Source organism: Homalodisca vitripennis, chromosome 3, assembly GCF_021130785.1.
Source record: "Homalodisca vitripennis isolate AUS2020 chromosome 3, UT_GWSS_2.1, whole genome shotgun sequence".
Classification (NCBI taxonomy): Eukaryota; Metazoa; Arthropoda; class Insecta; order Hemiptera; family Cicadellidae; genus Homalodisca; species Homalodisca vitripennis.
This window is the reverse complement of record NC_060209.1, coordinates 137,677,669-137,698,350: the sequence shown is the minus strand read 5'-3', so window position 1 is coordinate 137,698,350 and position 20,682 is coordinate 137,677,669.

Below are 20,682 nucleotides of genomic sequence, written 5' to 3'. Positions count from 1 at the left end.
TCACTAAATTGCGTGCAAAGCAGCGGGTAAATGCTACCATTGCACATATACCAATGTAGTCTTACTTTACTTTTAAAGACTGTTTTGACGCCTAAATTAATTGTTTTTTTTTTTTACTAAAGTAGTCTTCGCATAGCTGTGTATGTATTTATATTTTCTTGATCGCGAAAGAGGCAAAATCAGTATGGAGCAAAAATAGTAAGATCGGAGTAAATTACAATCACTATAAATATATTTTATTTAAACATATTTTCTTGATATTGCGAAGAAGGTAAACTCGAACTTTGGTGCCAAAAATAAAAGTTACTCGAAACAAAGGTACTCATAAAGGTGAAAAACCTGCAAAATGGTGGGTAACTGCTAGTGTAGTTATAAATTCTTATTTTGAATCAATTCTGTATCAGATGATTCTAGCTATATTGATATTATTATTATTATTGTTTTTAAATCTGATTCTAATTTATTATCATAATAATGTAATTATTAAGTTTTAGGAACACCAAATTCATAATGAAGTAGTTTTTAAATAGTGCTTTCTTACATAATTACAAACGTTATCTTGAGTTTTCCTCCGTTTTCTTGGAAAATTATTACATTAATTTAGTGTTACTAACATTTGTTTTTATATTCTTTAAAAATTCTAAAACAGATATGTTTGACGCCCTAAAACATCAACATAAACACCAGTCCTGCAGGAAACAGCTCAGTTTATGGTCCCGCGTGCCACAGAATGAGTTACCTAATGTAATATACAACGTTAATACGGTTCTCTACGGAACAGCGGCCAACCGTTCCTAAACTGGAATTTGTATTTCAGACGTGAAAACATGTTATTTAATAATCAGTAACTCTTAAACTTATAACTGAACTTGATATGTACGTAGATTTAATTGAAATAGCAATTAAAGTATTAGAATTCTTATATTTTATGGTTAATGTTATACAAATTCATTTTATAAATTCAATTATAAAGTTAATGAAAATGAGATAGGTCTTTAGTATTAGAAAATGTTAAAATATTAGGTTTTCATTTAGAAAATCAAAATTAAACTTAAATATTTTTAATTTATAAATAAATGTTTATACTGATCGAAATAAGTTTACTGTCAGACAGATCTTATAAGTGCCTTAACGGTAACTCTTTCCATAGAAAGGGGTTTTTTGAGAATATTATTGTAAAATATCAAAGTAAAAGCACAATATACTGTATTTAAATAAATGCAGGAAATTTATTGGAAAAGAACATTTATTTATAACAGTGATTGAGTTTACGATTTTCTACGCACTACATTTCATAAGTAATTGAGATAAAATCAGATGTAACTGAAATGTATATTATAATAAAGTAGCATCATTTAAAAAGAAAATTACATTCTTAAAACAGTGGTTGATTTGTTTTGACTTTGTATTTAAAATTAAAAGATTAATTAAATATAGGCCTACCGAACACATTCAGGTTAGAAACTTACTTATTTCTAATTGTAAAATGGCTGGATTATGTATTTTCTGTATACATTAAAATAAAAATATTAGGTAATGAAAGTGTTTTGTTTGGTTTAATAGAAATGGTTTAATAATCTAAAGTTTAATCAGTTACATTTTAATAGAGAATTTTTGCACATTAAATACGTAAATATGTTAGTTATGTTTGAATCTAAATATGCATATATGAAAAATTCTTTCATACTTTCAACAAAGTATCTTAAAATCATCCTTTAATTAACAATTTACGTAATATTTGAAGACATGCATGTTATTGATGTGTTGCAAATTTCATAAATATAAAAAATATGGTATGAAGTAAACTTTAATTTTTGTATGCATTATAAATAATTTGAATAAAATGTTGTGCTATTGCATAAAGATATATTTGATATATCCAGATTATTTATCGTGGGCTACTAACAAAGAATCTTAAGGATGAAATAATCAATATTTAGTTACTTTACTTTTGATAAAATAGTATACGTCAAATCTCTGATTGGTAAAGTAACAGTCTGGATTTTACTTTATTGGTTTGATATTGAGTTTAATAATCAGAGATTACTGTGGGGATAAGATGTTGTGATCGCAGACCGTCAAGTCCTCAGAGATATGGTCCTTCATTAAAGAGCTATTGGCAACCCCTAGAGCATCAAACGCCATCCTTGTATTACAGTCTATCTCTGATACGTCCACGTCTACTAATAGGACAATATGAAACACGAGGACATAACAATAGGAACATAATTGAGTATTAAATTACTAATATATTTGAGTGCTGTAATTAATCTTAAAACTAATCATGTTTGATGATCCATTGGTTAAATTATAAGTTATAATATGTTCGTATAGTATCTGCTTATAAGCAATCAGAAATCCTAAGTTTTACACTATCATTTCAAGCCGAATTGAATCGATATTTGGGATTGATAGACTTTGTCTATCAATTATCACTTTGTTCAATCATCACTTGAAAAACCTTAGTAGAAACCATAGTGCAGTATTTTTAAATATACATACATATTAGTATAAGGATATTGTTTTCGAGAGGTATAAAATAAATTGCTTATTTCAAACACGTAATTAATTTTATTAAGAGTTATTCAAGTGCCATTCATTAACATACTAGAAAGATTATTTGACCAATTATTACATTGATACATCAGTTACAGATATAACCAGCTACAACTATAGATGTTGCTACATGCAATGCTGTTCTGTAGTATATTTATCTAATATTGTTACGGTCACTATGTATACATATTATATGTATACTATGTTACATACACCATAATATACATCGGAAAGTTATAGAAAGTCCTTGCATATTGTTGAAAAATGTTCAGACATGCAATAATAAATATTTAGGTTATTTAGAATAATAAAAGTATGCTTTTGAAGCATTTGTTTAATTCACCCACAATTCAATAGCAAGTTGTTTCTTCTTTTCTCTGTATTTATAACAAACACTATCATTTGAATTTTTCCTAATCCTGTTTTTTTTTAAACGAATTAAGGTTTTGGTTGGTGAATCATTGTTTTCATTTTGGTAACATAGGCATAATATATATATATATATATATATATATATATATATATATATATATATATATATATACAATTTCAATAACCATTGAATCACAAAAAGTACTTGCTCTGCCGGGACTCGAACCCGGATCTCTCACTTGTCGGGTAAATGTCCTACCATTACACCACAGAGCCCTTACTTTTTACGATTCAATTATTTTGTATTTGACCGTTTCTTTCACATATGTGTTAAAATAACCAAACTAACATATGATCGGAAGACCAAATATCTGTCAAACGACTTTTATTTACATTAAATTGTATAAGTAGCAATAGCCTAATTTAATTTAAATAAACATACATACATACATATATATATATATATATATATATTTTATCTATATGACAATTTAAGGTGGTTAATATATTTCTATATTTGAAAATGGTTTCATCAGCTAAAAATTAATTATTTCATTTAATAAGAGCATGGTGTTTTAGCAATAGTACTTTTTTATCAGTCTGTATATCGATTTTACATGAAAGATCACAAATGCTAAAAGATTAAATTATGTTATTCATGTTCAATTTAATTGTGAATAATATTTATATGTAACTAATGTACTGTAACACCGTTAAGTTTATAAATCCAACGGTGGATTAAAAAAAGTGATGATCACTATAAGATTAAATAAACCGTTTTTTAACTACATTGCACAAATAACAGTTGTTTTTAATACCTATGATGGTTATAACGAATGTTCTTTGTTACCGTATAACAGAGATCTGAAAATCTGCTGGGGCACAATTAAAGTTTCTCAGTGCGCTAAATCAATTATTGTTCAGTAGAAGTAAATGGAAAATACAACAGCTGTTCATTATAAATAAACTTGAAATTATTACAATGTGTGTTTATTATGTAAATATTAAAATATAACGTGTAAGTTTAATTTTATTTCTGTATGATAAAAACCGTTGTAAGGTAAAAGAATAAGAGTGTATTTAGGCGTTTAATGGTATTTCTAAACTCGGCTTTGCCTCGTCGTAAATCACAATTGCGCACGGAAAATAACCACTTTTGCTCCTAAGATGAAATATAATATTAGTTCTGCTTAATGTTGTAGAATCATACAGAAATAAATGAGGAATATTTGGTTATAATACATTTAATGTTTATTTAAGTAAAAATCAAAATGTTTAGGAAAATTAAGAAATATTATATGTTGTATAATAACTTACAGTAGATTAAAAGTCAAATCAACAAATAGAATTTAGAATTGTGAGCTAAAATTTCTGTAAATGTCAAAGCAGAAGGATAAAAGTAGTTAACAATATGTAACTGGTACCCACAATCAGAGAATAACGAAAAGTATAGATCCACACACGTAACTCGTGGGATTTGTACTATGATATCCACTGCCAAGTGGGCTTTAATCGAAATTGTGGAAATAGGTTACTCATGCATGAGTGCCGCTTAAATCCCAATACGATTAAATACCCAAGAGGGATTCAATGGATGGATAGTGGAGAATAACTGATGTCTTGTGCCTGACGGCAGTTATCTTCTCTTTGACTATTAAACGACCACCATCATTTTAAAACGTTTATGTAATGACTTGGTACTTAAACTGAGTTTAGTTTTTTTATAAAATGTGTAAATCCTTGTAAGTAGTAAAAATAGTATTTCATTTACTTGCCAAATTAGCAATAAGCCTATACCAAATAAGTCGCTTGAATATTTGTAAAAAGATAATGTAAATAAATTAAACACAAGTTTTTAAAATGAAATTAAACCATTACTTACAAATAAAAATTATTTGCCAATAAACATGAAAGATTACTGACTTTAACGTTCCATAAAGAATTAGGAAATAAAACTATAGGAAGTATGAACTTTAAAAAAATCCTAAAATATTTTGCATGAATACTTTGTAAGCATTCAAAACATCTGGTTTAGTAACTTAACTTTATAGGTCAACTAATTTCTCTCGGAAAAATATTAAGCTTATACAAAATATCACTAAATCAATATTATATATTGTTCCTGACAGTTTTTAAATTTGTTTATAAAATAAGCCCTTCATTATTAAATGTGGTAAAATATGTAGAAAAACTTAAATTTAAATTTTCATTTCATGAAAAATATATATGTACTGAATATGGAAGTAAAACAAATTATATTTGTGATTTCCCTCTTAATTTATCTTAGCCATATGAAAATTAAAATTTGCGTACATACATATTAATAATACCATTCCTAAAATGAGTGAATTCCCTTAATTTGACGGCTAGAGGTAAGGGCGTAAAGTTTCGAAATACGTTAAATTTGTATAATAATGATAATAACTTCAGATGGATGTCGAATTCAGGGCTCGATACACCTGAATATAACGCGTGAAAGCATAATTATTAAGGTTACAATTATAAAATGTATAACTAATATACATATAATAAATAAAAAAAAAATGTCATAGAAATCGATTTAGGTGTTATGTTTCTGGTGTCCCTGGAAAAAAATAAATTATATGCTAAACCATAAACCATTTATTGAGTTTTATTTACATCATTTCATATTACTTGCTATTTACAAATCTCTCTTATGACACCATTATTTTTAAATGAAGAAATGCGTGTGAATTAAATCAACAGTTATCCCTCATTAGTAATGGTCTATTTAATATGGAGTTCCTCTAAAAAACATTACAGTAAAGCTGCAAGACAGATAAAGTACATGTAAGCTATGGTTGATATGTTTATAGTAAATTTTTATATAAAAACATTGTTACTTCAATTACCTATAAACATATACGCAAATATTTGGAAACTTATATAGTCCCATCAACACACAATATCGACATGTGTATGGGAAATGTTATATGGTTTCACCACAGAGATTGGCAATTCAGTCTTTTACCGCTGAAGAAACCACCGCAACGTCAAATCATAACTGATGATACCATATCCAGTCATTCCATCGCTTCCACATTCTATTGTTTTGATATAGAAGACACTTTCAATATTGAATTACTGATATGATACTACTGTTTTAAGACATAGTATTTTAAATATATTAAACAATAAATTAATTTAGTAACTTGGCCCTAGAATAGCATAGCTTATGCCGCACATATAGAAAGATTTCTATTTAAACTTTTCTTTTATAAAAAAAGACAAAATTTTATTTCTAGACTGGCATTTCTTGCCCTGAAAATTTGTAAAACATTCAATAGCACTTATATTTATATCACAGGGTTTAAATGACTTAACATATGTTTACATGTCATCTTTTCGAAGTTCAAAGCCAAGACATGTTTTCAGGAACATACTATAAATTGAAAAAGTTAAAGCTAACCTTACTGCACAGCTAATAGCTAATTTAGTGGATTTATAATATAACACCACTAACTTTATATAAATAGTGGACTGCTGGTGTAGGACACCCTGTATTGTGTAAGTAACAGCTCAAAATGTATTTAAACTGCTTAATATTTTAACTAAAGATTAAAGAGCTATATAAAATAAAAATTATTTATTTATTACATTAGCTGTAAACGATAAAGCATCCAATGTTAACTAAAAAATACGAAGAAGTACTAAACTTTTTTGAAATCAATACACGTTTTAATAATACTATACCTTGTTCTCTTAAATCAATAGTACACTTTCAGTAACGTGGTTAAATAGGTCACTCGTATTTACAGATTTGGAGAGCGCAGAAGATTTAAAACGTCTGAAGATGATCCACTACAGTACACACTTTACGGTCGATCAACCTATTTATGGCACCATCCTCTCAATATATAAGTTATCGGATTTGACTCGTCAGCTCTCTAGATCACCGCGTCATCATCTGCAAAGTGGGAAGCAACTGCAGAAGAGATCAATAAGGTTCAGCTATGTGAGATTATTTACTGACATGTAACTAATTATCTTTTCCGACATACGCGTGATTGGTAAAGCTACTGCCCTTATTTACTTGCACAGTCATATAGTGACATTAAAGGATACAATTAATGATTAATAAGACATTTTCTTCAGAGCTTTACCTCCCACCCTTCGTGTTGGGCTAGTCCTCACTAAGTATGCATCTATGTTTACAAATAAAATATAGATGCGTTATAAATATAGTCAAATAAGTATAGTTATATGCGTAATAAAATATAGTTTACATAAAACTATTTACAAACAGTTTTACTAGTAGCTAAGATCTAGAAACCATGTTAATCATATTAATCGAGTTGAATAGACTGTTTTGTTAAATTTGTGACGCAGAGCTTTTTTTATTTTTTGGCCTTACGCGTGATAAATCACAATTTGTATGTAAATCAAACGACTGCTTCGTAAAATTCAGGACCACTTGGTCCAGTTCAGATTCGTTTGAGTTTATAAACTATCATTTGAGTAATACAATGTGAGTGTAAATCTTCAAAAGAATCATGCAGTTATTAAATTTAAAATAATAAAAATTGAGATTTAGGCATTTAAAAGGGTCCTTTCAAAGACTTCTTAGATGTATCTTGAAAAATCAAAAATAGTAAGATTATTATACGTTAAAGGCCGATGCTGTGAAAAACACTGGAATAATAACTAGACGCAGCAATTGGCTTTGAAGATGATATAAGGAACCGTCTGAAGATATTTCGTCTTGGCCGTCATTATTTGATTAATTGGAAGTATACTCATGAAAAATCACACGCACACGCATAATAACATCTTCACCAATAACTATTCACCTAAAGATTATATATTTACTATAAAGTGTTACGGTAACATACCATAATATAATTGTAACATAATTTTAGTACATCACTATTTTATGTAAGATCGTAGGAGAGCGGTACAGCAATCTGGGTCCCGTGTATTTTTCTCCTAATTCCCCCTTTTTTAAAAGAGATGGAAATAATCAAAGAGCTATTTAAGAAAGGTTTAGTTATAGCAAAAGGTACCTGTCGTACCGTTAGACACACTTCAAAAATGCATTGTCATTGCAGTGACTGCTTTTAAAAATCAAACAATGTATATAATAAACGAAGTTTGATTTAAAAATGGCTCTTGTCAGAAAGTAACAATTTGATAGAACTTCATATATATATATATATATAGTCTTGTAATTAAATTCCAATGTTGAGGCAATGTTTTGTTTTGTCTACACATAATCGATTAAGAAAGGTTGTTGTTCAAGGTTGTTGACCATAGTTATCGGCGGAAGGTAAGAGCTGTGTCTTATTGTACAACAGTTTACGGTCGCCTACCGTTGTTATGGCTTTTTCTATCTCCTCTATACAGGGGACCTGGGATCAGAGCTCATATGTGAAGGTCATTACACTCACTAAGCAACAGTTTTTTAGTGTTTTGGAATAAATAATTAACGAATGGAAACTTGTTTTTGTATTGCTTTTTACCTTGTAATATCTTGATCACTTGAATAAAAACATAGTTATTTTAAACTATTGATACGACTGAATGAAAAGAAAAGTAAGTTTATTGTGGAACTAAACTATTATTTTTTCTTGGTATATTTCAATATCAATACATATACAATGTATACTCATACATATATTGTTAGGAAGTTCAATGCATTAAACTTATAACAACATCATATAGTTTATGTTGAGCTACATGGCCAACTTATTTTTATAAGCAGTACTGTAAACTGCATTTGGGATGGGGAAATGATCATTTTACATTGAGTCAATAATCCCATTTCTACACTATGTAGAGCATTTTTTAATGCTACACATCAGATAACTAACAAAATGATAATTTTGTAAACTATAGTTTTATTTACTAAACCGTTTTTATAAATTACGAATAAAAAACTGATGGATACAATGATCATAATTTACAACATTTTATTTTAGAAAATATATTTTTTCTGTTTATATACACTAGTTTTGGAATTAGAGTCTCTGTTTATTTATTGTGCTGTATGTATTGTATTTATTTATTTTATTTATAATTGATTAATAAGTTTTAACTGAGCGTAAAAAGTAAACAAGTTTGATTAAAATATATACGTATTAATTTGTACGTAACTGTAAAATTTCCAAATTCAAATATATCAATTTAACATGAGTGGAAATAATTTCCCTTCCAAAATATGAGAAAGTATTGTGAAATACATTTAATATCAGTAGTAGTAGACTAGTAATAACCTAGTTTTTGTATTTCTTTCTTAAGCTGTAAGTGTTACAAAACGTTCCTGTTAACACGTTAAATCAGGAATTACGAAGTTAATTACTTTAGCGATGAGAGATTAAACGCTCTACGTGCGTTCGTAATGAGTTCAAAGGATATTACAGGTTATAGAAAATCGTATTCCAAATAATGTATATTGTTTCTTCAGTGTTCTTTATGTTTTACTTTGTCTTATGAAGATGTTTTAATTTCGAAAATAAACAAAATTAATAATTGTAATCGAATGTTGATGTGTATTATAGGAAACAGTGAGTGTCGCACTTATTCTTAAAAAGGGATTAAATCTATGCTAACAAATAGTCCAACAGGCTTCATTTTTATTTGACAGACAGATCCATGAAGCAGTATCAATTATGTAAATGAATTTATCAGTGGATTCTTGAGGCAAGTGTTTTTTCAATAATCATTAAAGTTGTGTTGAACAAGTTGGACTTTAACTGAATGATATTACATAAGTGAGAAGAATTAAATATTTTACAACAAACTTAAATTAAAAAGACTTATAATAAATACAGGTAAAGCGTGCTTAATAAAACTTAATAACACAATAAATTGTACTTTAAAATAGGTAGTTGTGTATAATTTGCAGAACCATATTTCCTAGACTTTTGTAACGGTCTATCACTTTCCATTATACATGAAAGTTTACTACCTCAAAAAAGATACAGTATAAATATATTTTTGAATGTAATATCTGTAAATTATTCTGACGGACTACACAATATATAGCCTAAATTGTTGAGTAAGTATAGCTTGTACAACTACATGGGAGTAAGATCTCAAAAACTGATATATAGGAGTTGGAGAACTGCTCCTTAATATTGAACAGTATCCTTAATAATATTAATAATATAAACTTGAAAATACAGCCATTTAAATATCTAAAATAAAGATAAACTAATTTTCGGTATGGTCATCCACATTACTAGTTGTTGTATTAAGAATTTAAAACTATTTCATGTATCATAAGAAAGGTCATATTTTAAACTCGTTTACAAACGAATGCAATCGGATGAAATATTTGCCGGAAACATTGGACATCCGGGCCGATACTCTCAGAAATCCGCAGCAGCTAGTGGAACCGGATATTGAATAATACGCTCCAACATCAAACGGGCGTGCAGGGAATAATAACACTTAGCGCTCAGAACTGCCCAAACTCGACTGGGGAGCACAAATACTAAATGGAACCTCACTTATATCGGATCGAGTTAAAACAGGGACATCATTTAAATCTTTGAATTTTATTACTTTGCGCCTATGCTAACTATCTAATGTATCATCTCTTTGTTAAAGGCACAGATAGAATGTTATAGATTTTATTTTACACATTGCACTACTTAACTTTCTAGGTTGCCATTAAAATTCTTCTTCCCTATGAAGTAAGAAATGTATAGCTAATTGTATACTTGACAAGTACTGTTTCTTGTGATTAACTCCCTTTAATATCTTTTAGCACCGAATTGCATACAAACCGTCAAATTATAAAGTGTTTCTGGGTTTTAATAAGCAAAAATTTTATAGGATCTTGTTTTTAAGTACGAGAACCTTAAGCGAGTGCTTACAAGGGTAATATGTATTTGCACGTATAAATTTATAAACGCTACAGTTCGTCATATCAATGAGTTAACACATTCATTTTGTAATGACTATCGCTTCCCGAGTATTTATGAATTAGTTAATTAGAATATTGCTAAGCCATACGCTCCTCGACATAGAGTTTAAAATTACGTGAACTGACTAGCTGGTAGGCTGTGATATGTTTAAGGCTGTGGACTTTTTAAACATTGAGACTAAGAGAATCATACAATCAGTGTCAGTGATATCTGCAACATACACACTGATGTGACATTCCTTTAGAATTTGTATTGTACAATTGGCCCAGTCTTTATTGTAGGCCTTTGATTAACATTATCGTTGATCATTTATACATCCTTGACTTCAAGAGTTTATGTTGTAAGTTAGCCAGCTTAATGATTTTTATGTAACCTGCTAAGTTATACTTTTAATATGCAGCTAGTTTTGGTTGTGGTTGAAATGATATGGTTTTGAAAGAGTTGAAACACATTGTTTTGGTTTTCACAGTCACACCATCCAAAATATTAATTACATCGTCGTCAGCTAATGGGATCAAAAGACTGAAAGGTGACAGTTTATGCCAATTAGTCTGTTTCGATCACTTTTTATAACGGTAATTAAAATCTTTTTGCGTGTTTGACAGGTATTTTTGAGTATTTAAAGGTATAAAATAACAAAACTTACGAAATTACTGCTATTTATTACTATCACTCTTGTGGCCTAATTATTTAAATGCGAACACATATTTTGAGAACGTCTTGTGTAAAATTATAAGATATAATTATTGAGTGCCACTTTAGAATCATAATAGAAAATTAAATAAAAATAAGATTTTTATTCCACAAGAAACTAAAAAATTATCATCAGACGAAAATCGATATAATTAGGATCAGTTCGATAAAAACAACAGAAAAGGTGAACTTTAATTACAACTGAAAAGAATATCTATATAGAGTGTGTGTTTAAATATATTAGTAAGTTCAAACAACATAATAACGTCTGATGGTGATGGTAATAACCTACTATGTAAGAAAGGAGCACTTATTTATTCAACAAGACTAACGACCAAGATGCAGTGGATACTCCTCGCTAATGGAACTAGAACTGATTGCCATCTGTATATAACGTGGAGAAGGATTGGGTGTTGGGGATGATTTGTAACACAAGTACAGATTGATCGATTGGACAAACGATTGCAATCTCGTGCAATTGGTAACTCAATAACACAGTAGCCTTTCTACTGCATTTACTCCCTTTCGTTTCCAAGAAGATACAAATAAAGGGATCGATGATAAGAATATCTATCATTTTCTGTGAATGTATATTTGACGTTTATTCTAGAACTACATTATATGTTTGTGCATGTATGTATTCACATTAAACACACACATAGAACACATTAAATATACCTGTAAGTTATAATCGCTAATATAAAAAAAATTATATTCATATTGAAAAGTTTGATGCATGGGAATAAGAATTCAGTTATGTAACTGAAAAAAATACCTTTAGTTGTAGAATCACTATACAGAGCACGCTTGCACGGAAGTGAACCACTTCAATTCGCTTTACTTTATCTACAAGTTCTTTGTTTCCTGGTATTTCTCTTTGCAATAGACTTTTCTCATGGCAGCTATATAAAATATCCCAACCTAGATAACCAGTTCGTGGATCTCCTATAATTTGAAATCCAAGAGCCGAATAAACATTTTTCTACACTTTCCTTCTAGAGTACGTGTGCCCTAACTTTTCACTTAAGAGTTCACAATTTAGTAACGCTGTGGTTTACCATCTCGTCCCGCCTGTATGACGATGACTAACACTTAAGTAGAAGCTATACTTATACAACAAAAAAACCTATGTTTAATTAAAAATGAAAGGTAAAGATGACACTGTATTATAACTTCTTTCTTTTTTGATAACAAAGAAGTTTTAACTTTGAAAGATATAGTAAAAGAATTTAATAATTTTAAATAATATTACTTAAAATAGTCTAATAAAAAGAAAATATAAAGCTATTTCCAAAAGGGCTTGACTTAAGTCAAGTAATAAGGGAAAATAATGAGTTTGTTTAAAAAATCCTCTTCAGAGTTTGCCACAAATTTGAAGATATTTATTACAATAAGAAAGAGGCTGTCAGTAAGTGGGCGCTGTCGTTCAAACAATTATAAACATCATATATCCTCTATGATGTTAAGTAAAAACACACGGACGTTAGAGGGCGGTGTTTTGTAATAGCTATTGATTGATGGCACTGTAATAGACAATCCTCTTACACTTATGTACATAGTCCAGATGTTCTTGCACAATTGTTGGCATAAAAACATTTTGTTAAATGTTCTTAAAGTAAAATTTTAAATATAGGACATCAAATTTATTTTATGACTTGTATCTTTTTTTAAAATTCTTACAGACTAATACCACACCAATTAATTTTATATATGTAAATCATAAATAATTGTAGTCATAAGTAACTCAGATTGAATCAAGATCTATGACGCAGCCTCGATTTTACATGCAGTCTACACTTCTTGTTGACACTATGTGAGGAGTAACAGTTAGAGCAATATTCTTTGTTGGACACGTAGAAGCTCAACGGCGTAACACATTCTTGACAGAGCCAGTCGATTTATTAGCGATGGCTCTGTTAGGCTACCAGTCACCGCAACAGAGAGCTTAGGAGCGATTCAAGCAACTCGCAATCAATACCCGGACGAGAGAGTACGGTATATTCAAGTGATGCCTAGTGCCAGTTGAAAATCTTAGGAAAGGGTGTTTAAATGTTTATATATTATTGTATATAATTCTCGCGGCTTGATTTAGTCACCTGAGTTATTTATTAAGAATTGTAAGCTGGGTGAACTGTTTCCAGAATCTAAAGGATATTATTCGATTATTTATAGTAAATGAGGTGTCAAACCTTTTTTACTGTTTAAAGCTGTAAAGATAACTGAAATGATCTTTCTTTGACGTGTATTTACGTCATACAAAATACAAATCATACGAAATTGAAAGAAGGTGGACTTTTATCACTTAAACTTGTAATGTGTAATAAATACTTCTTAACCAATTAGGATCCAGTCATGGTGTTTGCTACCAAGATTTATGAAATATAAATTTATCTATTATTATAATAAAAAATTGTATTTGTTATAATATATTATATAAAATAAATATAGCCTATGTATTGGATTAGAATTTGTATTTGTTCGAATAGGGAATTAGGAGCTTGCCTTCCCCTATTCCTCTACAGAGAGTTGTTTTTGTTTTGCAAACATTATGATTGTATTTTATCTTTTAACGATATTTTGCTCAAAATATGAATGTTATAGAATTGTGCTTAATTAATATTTATAACACGTTTTCTTAATAAACTATTTATTTTTAGACACAACAATTATCAAAATGTATATAAAAATAAATATTCTAAAACATTTGTATAAATATTATTTTTCTTTGTAGACAATTTGATATATTATTATTTTATTGAAATAGGCTCTATTATCAGAGTCTTTGAGTGTATCTAATTTAGAAAAATGAAAAAGCAATATTGTAGTATTGCTGACATGTCTTACTCATACTACTATTACATTGACGTTGCTAAAGTGATTTAGCATCACTCGTTTATTTAAGTTAAACGGGCAAAGAATATAAATTTAATATATAAGCAAAAATGGAAAAATTCTTTGATCCAGTTACGTGGTAGCACTTGCTATGGATTAGACAAATGTTACACGGATAATAAAACTAGTACAGTACAAATCCCGTGTTGATCAAGCTCAATCTTAACAATCTGTATCGCTTATAAACCAATAAATTTACAACATTGGTAAAGCATCTGTAAAGGTGCACATTGATGGTGAACTTCATAATGCTAACGTACTAAAAAATTAACGAGTTATACTAAAATTAACAGCTGATGCCTGTAAAGCTGAAAGATAATTTGTCATAGTCGTTATATAAGTAAGTGACTGCTAACTGTGATGGAGAAATAAGGAGTAAATGGTAGTTATATGCATAAAACAAAGACTACATTTTCAAAATTATGACTGTCTTTATAATTGAACCACCATTTGACGGCTATTTGTATTATAAAATTCGGGTTATAGGTTTCGATCGTAATAAACTCAAGTTGTTTTATAAACCACATATGACAGATTGAGTTCAGGACAACATCTAACAGGAGGGGAGTCGGAGAAGCAGTAATAACCTGATTACTGTTGTCAAGTACACAGGACTGATCGATATACACTTTCATCTAGTGCTTAGCAAGACTACTATACATTTAAGGAACTCATGATTAAAGCTATTTGATGGACCACGTAGGAGTTGTTCTTAGTCAGATTGAGATCAGAACAACAGGATGAGGGGAGTCGGACAAGCAGCAATACCCTGTGTGCTGTAGTCAAGTACACAGGACTGGTCGATATGCGCTCTAAACCAGTGCTTAGCAAGTCTGCTATACACATACAATGTCAATTAACAAAGTACATCATCTAGTTATTTGTGTTGTTAATGTTGTTTCCGTAACTAATATACAATGTAATTAAGTAGTAAGTATTCGTGTTGCAGTTATGTTGGCGATTACAGCCAAATAATAGAGTAGGATGAAATCAAATTTTTATGTAAGAGAGTGATTGAACGCTATAAAAAACATACTATAATACTAGTATGTAACTCGGCTACATAATACGCTGTATCTGATTTCAATACAAAGTGAATATAAGAATAATTTTTTTATTATTGTACAGAATATAACGTACATCATTTATAATTAAAAAAACGAGTTATTACTTAAATTCAGTTTAATTTGGTATATATGAGAAATACAATTTCTTTTCAATATAATCAGATTGTAACTGATCGATGTTTTAAGGGGAGTTCTTTTGAACAAATCTTACTATTGTCGGTCCTATTATTATTAAAGGCACCTGTTGTTTCTGGTACTGACTAGGTGAAAAAGTCTCTTTGACTCGAAAGCAGACTTGAAAATAATAATTTAAATAATAAATAATAAAAATACGATACCTTTCAATATATAAATTTTATTAGACTATTTATTCAAAATATAAAATTTAAAGTTTAAATGTACACTATGTCTAAAAAAGCGTTTTCTTGGATCTGTCTTTCACAAATTCCCTTAGCAATTTCAGTGCGAAATGAAGTAATAAACAATAAAATTATAAATTCTGCAAAGTTTATGCAATTTTACACCTTAATTTCTTTTGTTATTTTGTTGGAAACATTTTTTAATATATGGATAACAGTGAACCAGATTTATCTTAACATGTTACTGATGAGAAGAAAAACGAATGAAAGTTAATCATACGGAAAATTAATCAAATGATAATAAAGCCAAGTATTATATACATTACATTTTTCATGTTTATAAGGTCATCGTATATTATTAACAGTATTGATTTTATATTTTCTTAAGAAACGCTGAAGGATATTAAGCAGTGACAATAGCTAAAACATTTGAAATGTTAAATTGCACGCCTGGTCGTTGTTTATCAGGTTACAGCAAGTTTTATTACTCAGCGTGGGCAGTGTGAAAGCACAGGAACTCTACAAACTGCAAAATCTATCCCATTATGCGAAATCGAGAAGATGGATGTACTACTTGTTCATAAGGATTCACTAACTACATTCCAATAAAGGTTTAATTTACTATACATAAAAACTAATCCCTAATTGTAATGTGGCCACATAGGTTCTCTTTTAGATTTTAAGAAAGCCTTTAACCTAATATTAGTCCGACAGAGGTTCAAGTGATGTTTAAATTGCAAGGTTGCTACCACGTGGTCTGTGGAAACTACCACTCTCTAACACCATTGCTAAACTAGAATCCTTATGAGTAACGGACTTTTCTACATACTAAAAGTAATATAAATAAAGATAAATAATTTGGAATTCATGTAATTACTTGATTTTCACTTTATATAATGAATTATAGGGGAAAGGTAGGATATTTCTTTAGAGTAATGGGCCGGCAATCAGCTACAGCTAGAAAACAGGATCAGTTGGTTTTGAAAATCATGAAAACCCCTCGAAGGGGGTAACCCCACACACTGGTGGGAGTGTAAAAAAAACTTCCTCTTTTCTTTTCCTGTTAGCGCTAGTTGCTGATCAGTCAGCTATCCCATCTGCTTCTGCTACCCTCTCATAAAAAACCCTAGTCACTAATGAAATAATAGCAATTTTCATTCGATATTTTGTCACCTAGAGTGTGGAACATCACAAGTTCTGACACGCAGAAATGGTTTGGACCGATTCTGTGTACTGAGGATTCAAGCTTTTACCTACCTCATGGACCCAACGGTATCACAGTTTTATATCCGCTTCGGATATAACGAGAGAACTGGTATATTCAAATAGTGAGGGTACGGTCTTCTTCGGTGAGCCATTTCGTATTTTGGGCCATCGGTATATGTTGGACCGTCAGAAGAATTGATACGTACGGGATAACTAACGCATCTTTTGGGAATTCAGGCGGTGATCGATACTGGGACCGGAAAAGCGGCAGTCGTCCTCGGTTTTTAAGCCTGGCTCGGTCACTGTGTCGCAGGAACCGGAAGGGTCCACTATGGAATTGAACTGGAGGATGCATTGCCTCTATGTGAGTTGAGATCCCGAGGCTAATCGCTTTCTCGGCGGTGATGGTTGGCTCTCATGCCGGGTGTCCTAGTGAACAACACAGTCGCTATACCACTTGGACGTTCCAAGCTGCGGTAGCTGGACTTGGAGTGTCACAGCGAGGAAATACATCTTCAGCCATAGTCCGAAATATTGCTATTTACTAGTATTGTTTAACTGAAATTTTTATAAAATCCGTTATATTTGTTTACGTAAAGACCAAAAATCTACGGAAAACATATCGTTTGCTTCATCCTTTACCACGTAACGAGTCTAAGGAGGCATTCATTACTTTGAGTAAGTTACCTAAACATTCATAAGTAAACAATTTGTTATCAATCCAAAATTGGTGGAATAACACTAAAAAAAGAAAAGGAAGGCAAATATTTAATTTATTTTCAGAAAATATATCTTGTGGCGTTTTTTGGGGGGGGGGAGGGTAAAAAACAATTTGTAATTTTTTTCCAATATTTAGTTTAAGAATAATATTACGAAGAATACCTTCTTTAGGCAATGAAAAAATTATTACATTTTATTATTATAACTGTCTAAACAAACTATTCATTACATAAAATCTGATAATTTTAAACGAACCATTTGATTAATGTGCATAAAGTAATTCTGTGTCATTCCTTATTTATTAATAATAAATACTATGACTTAAAAAATCATAATATATTGCCATTTTTATGATAGTATAATATTTAAACTTACAAATCTTTAAAGATTATTGTTTAGAAACACGCCTTAACATTTTGTTAGTGGCCATATTTTATACTTAAATACAATATTTTACGTGAGTATAGACAAAATAAAATTTGTAAAACGGTTTTCAAACAATTATACTAGTTAATATTAGAATTTAAAACACACTTATTTTGTATCTAAATTATAAATATGAACTTTTACTCTACTTGAAGCTATTAAGGTTCATAAATATTGTTTAATATCTCTTTTACGCAAGCATTAAAAACTAATTGTCAAAATTAAAAAAACACAGCTGCTTTGTACGTGTGCAATATTACAAAATTTTACTTTTAAATCTGGTAAGATCCAATAAAAGTTTAACTCTGACCATCCGGTATTAATTATTGTTTTGTTCTTAAGTCTTTAGTAATTAAAAATGTAATTATGTTTACTTCAAAAATGAAACTTTGTAGTTATTTTATTATTTGTCTATACATGTGTGGAACGGTGATTTCACTGCCATCATTGTGTTAGGCTGGAGAGATACAGTGATGGAAGTCTGGCGTTAGGGTCCAAAGCGGTCGATTCGAAGAGACAGCTTCAAAGGAGGCACAAAAAGCTGCAAATGCCTGAACCACTTAAAGGCCGCCAACCGAAGTTACAACTTTTACCTAAGTCAGAGAACTTCCAAACCGCAATGTCGAGTTCGTTAGTCACTTGATAAAAATCTCAGTCAATACATTTCAACTGAATCTTACTATCTGCGACTTAACTAACTGTGAATGAACTTTCGATCATTAGTGTTTTAAAATAAATCATACGTATTTTGTTACGTTAATTAAATATGGAAATAAAGCACGCGAATATTACCTGTAATGTTTATATTTAAGAAATATGTTTAATAAATCACATAAAGTTTGACTTAAATGTTGGTATTTTATTTGTATAAGGGACACAAATATTATTCCCATCCTTCTCATAAAAGATTGGGATGCTACATCAAAAGTAATAAATAGGATAACATAACCAAATTCATGCAGTATCCAATTCTGTAGCATTAGTTATATGATAAACGCAGGTGCAGGCGCATAATATATAGAGCTTAATAATCTTACTTTTGCTTGAGAATTCCAAGTTTAATATTATAATATTCTATTTACCTATGCCTTTGATATTTTGGAGAGATTTTGTGAGCGTCATCAAAGCCTATCACTTGAGGGCTGGACAAATTTCATATAGGGGTCTGTCAGATGGTAAGATATCTAAAAAAGGTTATATTTAGACGATAAACCTTGCATTTAGTATTACGCTTTTTCTAGATAGGCAACAGAAAGTTTGGCAAGGGTGCATGTCACTCCATTCGATTTGGCTGAATGTTAGGTCATTTGTACAATTTTGATCCTATTGGTAACCGCGATACCCAGCGTAGACTTAATACATTTTGTAAGCAAACTTAATACAGTCATAGAAAATTTTAACATGAAAATACACTGAGCTATATACTTAAAATGTTGCATACAACATTAGCGTAGACTTACAAAAACGTAGTGCGACGTACTCCTACTATGTTATATTAACATTTTTCTTGGGCTTTTATGTACAATTATGCATTAATTCTTTGATATTAGTATTAATATTTAAAACTTCTTTAGCAAGTTTTTAAAGTATTAAAGTAGTAAAAACTCACTATATATGAATTCCTGAAAATGTTTCATGCGTTATAAGAACATTGTAAAACATAGAAAACATAGCCATATTTATCTTAAATAGCATTCTAAACACTCCTGAGATAAATAATAGGTACTGAAAGATATTCCAATATCCTGCACCATTTTGAATTTAAATATTGAGCCCTGAAGTTGGAGAATTATGAACTTTTTAAAAGTGTCTGTAAAAATCTTGAGTTTATCTACAATATGTCAAAATGTATTTATTTGACCGAAAAGCTCCAATGATTCCAGCTCCAATATTAAACTATTTTAGGATGGTTATTGATGAATCCTACAGTCAAGCTCCCTTCATTTTTTATCTAACCCACTTATGATGTAATAAATGTTGAGCCTGTACATAACTAAGAAAGAGGAGCAGGAATGATTTAGGTACATATTACTTTTTTATGATTTCAAGATATTCAATTTTATATACATGAAAATTATTACAACTAACTCTTGTTCCAAATTTCCTATGAATGGTAAAATGTTATGAGCTGCCCTGTGTACACATCAGGGTATCATTTTAATTTCTGTATATCTGTAGTTTTAAAAGCATAGAGTAAGAGTAAAAATAACAATAATTATTAATTCAACCTTTTCTGTAATAAATGTTGAGCACAGAAGTTAACCAGAGTACTCTAATAGAGTGATAAAATGAATTAGTTAAATTAATATTCAAAGTTTTAGTTCACATTATACTGTTAACAAATAACGTATGTAATACTTGTTCAACAGTGTAAAGCAGATATTACACTTACTATATTAAGTACACTAATCAGTACGCATGGTATTTCAAATTAATAAAAATATATCTTGGTAAGCTATTATTTAAAATCTGTTAATTATATAAGATACAAAATAATTA